Genomic DNA, 6515 nt, shown 5'->3' on the forward strand with positions numbered 1-6515 from the left:
CTTTGTCCAGCAGTGGACGTCATTTGGCTGAAACGAACAAACGCATTCTGAGCAGTAGTCATAGTAGGTTAGGTTCCTATACTATCCTAAGAATTATTGATTACCTACATGGCCAACATACCTTTCAGCATCTTTGGGAAGCAAAAAAAAAGATAAATCCGGTAGATTTATTTTCGAATTTAAACACCCGAACGCCGCACAATATTTCTTTCTCTTTATGTCCATTTTTAAATAATACTTCGATCATAAAATTATAATCATACTACAACGCACGCCAGCGTCCTGACGGGCGCGCGCGTGACACTCGACTGATATAATACCCGCCGGCGGGGCGCTTCGCTGTAGGTAATTATCGGATGTACCGCGCGGAGTGAGCCAGGCCTGACCATACAGCTTAATCGGTTGAGAACTGAGGTGGAATTGTGTAAAGCAATCGTAATCATTTGACAGTTCATAACGTACGATAAAGTCAGTTATACAAAGCGTTTGACAGAATAATCGTACCTACGTTATGAACTGTCAAATTATAACGATTGCTTTACACAATTCCACCTCTGTAGGCCTAAGATGCGCGCATCGACAATGACATGATATGATAAGACAATTTTCGATCACGTAGATAATTTTATCATTTTCCCTAACATGGGACCATCGATAGAAAAGTCTATCGACCGCTATCGCGTGATAACCCAATTGTTGCCATATTAAGAAAAATTTGCGTTATTATGTTGGCCAACCTTGAAATATTTTAGCTCATTCGTTCAATCTCGTTCATTTCTGCTATTAATTCGGCTAAAACACATATCTTAAAGCAGTGAGAACGTCATTAAAAAAAAGTTATGTCAAATTTGTTGACATTACATGACTGCTTGATTGTATTTGTGTTTTTAAAATTGTATATATAAGTTTCCAGTCTTATTTTTAATATTTCTAAAGTACGGAAAATATCAAACGAAGACATAACCAAGTTAAAGAAAAACAATGAAGAATTCCTAATCATACCGATAGTATTAAAGAATGAAGTCTTCAAAATTAACAGAATAACCGAAGTCCGAACTCCACTACCTATCCCCTTAGATTTTATTAATCTAAGCCTATCCCATAATGCGAGGTTATTATTCAACGTACATGAAGCAGTCAGAAAGTTTATTGAGATTTGAGAAATAAAGTTACACTCATAAGTAGCAAAGTAAGTACCTAAAGTCTAAAATATTAGCTATACTCTGCACATCTTGATTTTCATAAGTAATAACACCTGATAAAAGGAAAAATATCTTTATTCCTACAAATAAGCTTTCACCTTCTTTCCTATATTTATTTCACATAGTTCTTTCACTGTGTAATATTGATGATCAATATTTTGTATGTTAACTTAAAATACAAATAGGATTAAGTAAATGTTTCTATTTATGAACTGTTTATGTAATTGTAGGGCGATGTTGCTCACGTCCGTAGGATTTACCACCTTCTCCTAGGCCCACCCTACACGTGCCCTCCGGGTGGTGCTAACGAGCAACAACGCCGAGCAACAGGCGGCGGTTAATAAACCTGACTATGGCATCCACAGGCCAAGGGGACTTAAATACCCCCTGAAAGTGTGGCTGTAGTGCCTTGGGAAAGCACTATTAGTATTTCTCCCACTCTCCTAAAATGAAAATGTCGAATAATAGAGATTGTGCTTTGTCATGCGACCCGGCTAACCCCCGGCGCCTTCCAGTACCCGGGCTGGAAGGTGTGAAATTTGCTACCGAAGACTCCACGTGGGTGGGTACCCAGGCCCCCGTGACAGTAAATGCTACTGGTCAAGACAAGAAATATGTGCAACAAGCTTTCCATCCAAGCCTCTTTATAAGACCAAGAAGTGCCTCAACTGGAAGCGTTTCACTTCTCGGAAATAAGGAACTACGTGATCCTCAACAGTTGCTATCTAAACATAGAACTTCACCAAGTACCAGTACAGAAACCGAGACGCAACTCATAGGTAGTTCAACAGAATTGGAGAACATCAATGATGTAAGCAACCAACAGTCTATAACCCAGCACTCACCAGAAATGGAAAAAGACTGGATTCGAATCACCAACAAAAAACGACAGCGATCAAGCCCTGAACCTCCCAGCTCCCAAAAGCAAAGCAAACTAGACACATATTGGCTATCCCAACCCACACCAACACCAACTTCAAACAGTTTTGCTGCGCTGGAAGAGCAGCTGCAGCAACCTAGCAATGACTCAAGCAACCTTCATGCTGCAGCAACTCAGAAAATAAACAAGCCACCACCCATTTTTGTGGATAAGGTTAGCAATATTCAGCCGCTGATAACACTATTAGAAACGCAAGCCTATAACAACTATGAGTTAAAGGTACTTAGAAATGAACAGGTGAAAATCCAAGCAAAGACTTCAGAAATATATACTATAATAGTCAAAGAATTAGAAAACAAAAAAACTGAATTTTATACTTATAAACCGAAACAGGACAGGAGTTTTAAAGTCATTCTAAAAAACATACATCCTTCTACCTGCACAGATAGTATCAAAGATGCATTAGAAGAGCTTGATCATGAATGTACTGACATCTGGAATATGAAACAACACGCCAGTAAAAAACCGCTACCAATGTTCATAGTGGAACTAAAACAAAAAGAAAACAATAAGACCATATACGATATAAAATACATCTTACACTGTAAGGTAAAATTTTAACCGCCAAGACCAAAACGAGAAATCCCTCAATGTGGAAATTGTCTACAATATGGCCACACGAAAACGTACTGCAGAAGAAATCCAAAATGCATTAAGTGTGCCGGCAATCATTTGTCAGCAGATTGTACACAAAAAGGCAAATCTAACAGCGTTAAATGCGCGCTGTGCGAAGGAAACCACCCTGCAAACTATAAAGGCTGCAAAGTCTACAGGGAATTACAAAAAATTAAGTTTCCCCCGGCACCGGAAAAGGACAAAAGACGTATACGATCCAACGAAGTGACAAGACAGAATATCAATATGACCTCGACGGCAGGATCAACATATGCTGAAAAGGTAAAAAGCAATACAGCAACACAGGCCGGAGAATCCAATACCAAAATACATCATGACAATAAAAGTGATATGAGAGAATTGATGATAGCAATGAAACAAATGATGCAGCAACTAACAGCAATGACAAATCTAATCCTAAATCTCACGACTAAATTAAGTGAAAGATGGACGAAATAAAAATAGTGCTCTGGAACGCCAATGGGCTGCCAAATCATACCCTAGAGGTTAAAAAATATATGGAAATTAATAAAATTGACATAATGCTGATCTCCGAGACGCACCTTACAAGGAAGAGTCATTTTAGTATACCAGGATACAAATTTTATCACACCATGCATCCAGACGGTAAAGCCCACGGAGGAAGTGCCGTGCTGATCAAGAACAACATTAGACATCACCTAGTTAAAAGCTACTGCCTGGAAAAAATTCAGGCCACAAATATTATTATAGAAGACTGGTCCGGCCCCTTTACGATATCAGCCGTTTACAGTCCTCCGAAACACAGCATTAAGATAGAGGATTATGTTGCCTACTTTGAATCTCTCGGGCATAGGTTTGTAGCCGGCGGTGACTTCAATGCCAAACACACATTCTGGGGTTCCCGGGTAATAAGTCCAAAAGGTCGTCAACTACTAGCAGCTGTTAACAAACTGCGACTTGGTTTGGTCTCAACGGGTGAACCAACATACTGGCCAACTGACACAAAAAAGAAACCAGACCTAATTGATTTCTGCATCATTAAAGGCATTAGTACTGAATATTTTAGTTGCAAATCCAGTACTGACCTATCCTCTGACCACTCTCCTGTTGAGATTCTGCTGCGTCGAAAGATCGTGCAAAAGGAGAAACCATGTAGACTACATACACGTGGAACAAACTGGGAATATTTCCGGGAACTGGTGGCAAACTCTATAGATCTAAAAATACCATTACAGACAGACGGAGATATCACGAACTCAGTTGAACATTTTAACAACATTATCCAGCAAGCAGCATGGGAGGCCATGCCTCCTACACCAGCCTCCACCCGCGACGGACCTCAATGTTCTCCTATTCTTAGAAAACTATTGAGTGAAAAGCGGAAAGCTAGAAAGATATGGCAGTCTACAAGGTATCCTGGAGATAAGGCAATTTATAATAGATTAGCTTCACGACTCAAGAAACTACTAACTGATGATCGCAACAGTAACCTTGCAACATACTTGCGGAACCTGGACGCTAAACCATCAACAGACTACTCATTATGGAAGGCGACAAAGGACCTTAAACGCCCGATTAACCACCAGTCACCTCTATTGAAGCCAAATAACTCCTGGGCTAATAATGATACTGAAAAAGCTCACGTCTTCATGGACCACCTACAGGAAGTCTTCACACCTAATCCCGACACTGGCTCTACTATAATTGACAACGTCGCCGAATTCTTAAATCAGACTCACCAACTAGAACCACCAATTCGAAAGTTTAGTAAAGCCGAAATCAAGTCAGCAATCAAAAAATTAGACGTAGGAAAGGCACCGGGCTACGACCTAATCACAGCAACTGTCCTTAGAGAACTACCAAAAGAGGGAATAACATACTTGACACAGCTGTACAACGCCATCCTGCGCAGAGAATATGTACCTCCACAATGGAAAGTAGCCAAAATTATAATGATTGCAAAACCAGGTAAAAATCCCGAAGATGCTAAGTCCTACCGCCCAATAAGCCTACTCCCGATTGCTTCCAAGGTTATGGAGGTGCTGATTCTATCGAGGCTAAATCCTGTTATTGAACAATCTAAATTAATACCAGACCACCAGTTCGGCTTCAGACAAAAGCATAGCACAATTGAGCAAGTTCATAGACTTGCGGAGGCAATAACAGAGGCGTTTGAACAGAAATCATACTGTACGGCTGCATTTCTGGATATATCACAGGCGTTCGATAGAGTCTGGCATGATGGACTCCTATACAAAATAAAGAAGATGTTGCCAATAAATTACTATAATATCATCAGATCTTATCTGATTGGTAGACACTTTTTCGTCAGTCAAGGAGAGGCTACAACTGAGCTTAGAAAAATTCAAGCGGGGGTGCCGCAGGGCAGCGTTATGGGACCTACACTATACCTCCTTTATACTGCAGACTTGCCGATTTCTGAAAATGTGGTCATGGGAACTTTTGCCGACGATACAGCTGTCATGGCCTCCGATGATACACCAAATCAGGCCTCCCATAAGCTACAGACCAGTTTAGACCAAATCACAACATGGCTGAAAGATTGGCGTATTAAAGCCAATGAAACAAAATCTGTACAAGTCACATTCACGACCCGGCGACTTACCTGTCCACCGGTGACATTAAATAGTGTGCAGATCCCACAATCTGACGAAGCGAAGTACCTTGGAATGTACTTAGACAGACGCTTGACATGGAGGAAGCACATCTATACCAAGCGCCTTGCTATGGGGCAACAGGTGCGCAAGATGTACTGGTTACTAAACCGAAATAGTCAGCTCTCAATGGAGAGCAAACTTCTGCTTTATAAGTGCATCATAAAGCCAATATGGACATATGGAATACAACTGTGGGGCACAGCCGCAAACTCAAACCTCGAAATACTGCAAAGATTCCAATCAAAAATGTTAAGAATGATAGTGGACGCTCCATGGTATGTCACTAATGAAAGACTACACCACGACCTTGAGATCAAAACAGTGAAGGAAGAAATAACAGCAAGAGCCAAGGCATATAAAGATAGACTGCAGCTACACCCAAACATATTGGCACACCACCTTATGGATGACTTAACTCCGAGTGTCCGGAGACTTAAAAAAAGAGTACCGCAAGACTTGCTCTAATTATGAGGACATGTCACAGGATATGCATCCCAATTTCCACTGATAAATAATAAACAGAAATATTGCTGAATGTCCTCCAGAAGACAGATTGCAATAGAATAAGGGAAAAAAAAAAAAAAAAAAAAAAAAAAAAATATTCTTTTTTTTTTTCAGACAGTGGATGAAGAAGTGTGAGATTATGAGTGATTATTTCATTCTAAAGCAGACTCATAAGCAAGTCTCGCTCACTGTCATGAAAATTCACAATAACAATCAGCAAAAAACTTCAAGGATACTGGCTAGGCTAACCAATTCATGGAATTCTGTTAGTGTTTGAAATTATCAATAGCTATTGTAAAACAAAAGTTTTCCAAATAAAGATTTTGTAAATAATGGTTGAATTATTTTGAAATTACACTGCAATAATGAATTTATTGCCTGGTTGGTAGCGGCCTGCGTGATGTTGTCGGTCCACCTTGTGGGTGGACGTGCCACGCTGCGTATTCCAGTACCCGGCCTCCACTCCAGAACCTTGCTGCCCCATCGGGCAACATGGAAAGCATTACAGCAGTGGACGTCCTATGGCTGAGATGATGATGAATGAATTTATTATAATGGAATAAATTGTACAAGATTATCATCCTGTCACATTAA

General features: G+C 40.2%; 1 long non-coding RNA gene across 1 annotated transcript; it reads left to right on the forward strand.

The window, feature by feature from the left end:
• The first annotated feature begins 1111 nt into the window (after positions 1–1111).
• On the forward strand, positions 1112–6254 carry LOC135083192 (uncharacterized). Its single transcript, XR_010259548.1, has 2 exons — positions 1112–1189; positions 6036–6254. It is a non-coding gene; the product is annotated as an uncharacterized LOC135083192 (long non-coding RNA).
• The last annotated feature ends 261 nt before the right edge of the window (positions 6255–6515 follow it).

Source organism: Ostrinia nubilalis, chromosome 23 (assembly GCF_963855985.1).
Source record: "Ostrinia nubilalis chromosome 23, ilOstNubi1.1, whole genome shotgun sequence".
Classification (NCBI taxonomy): Eukaryota; Metazoa; Arthropoda; class Insecta; order Lepidoptera; family Crambidae; genus Ostrinia; species Ostrinia nubilalis.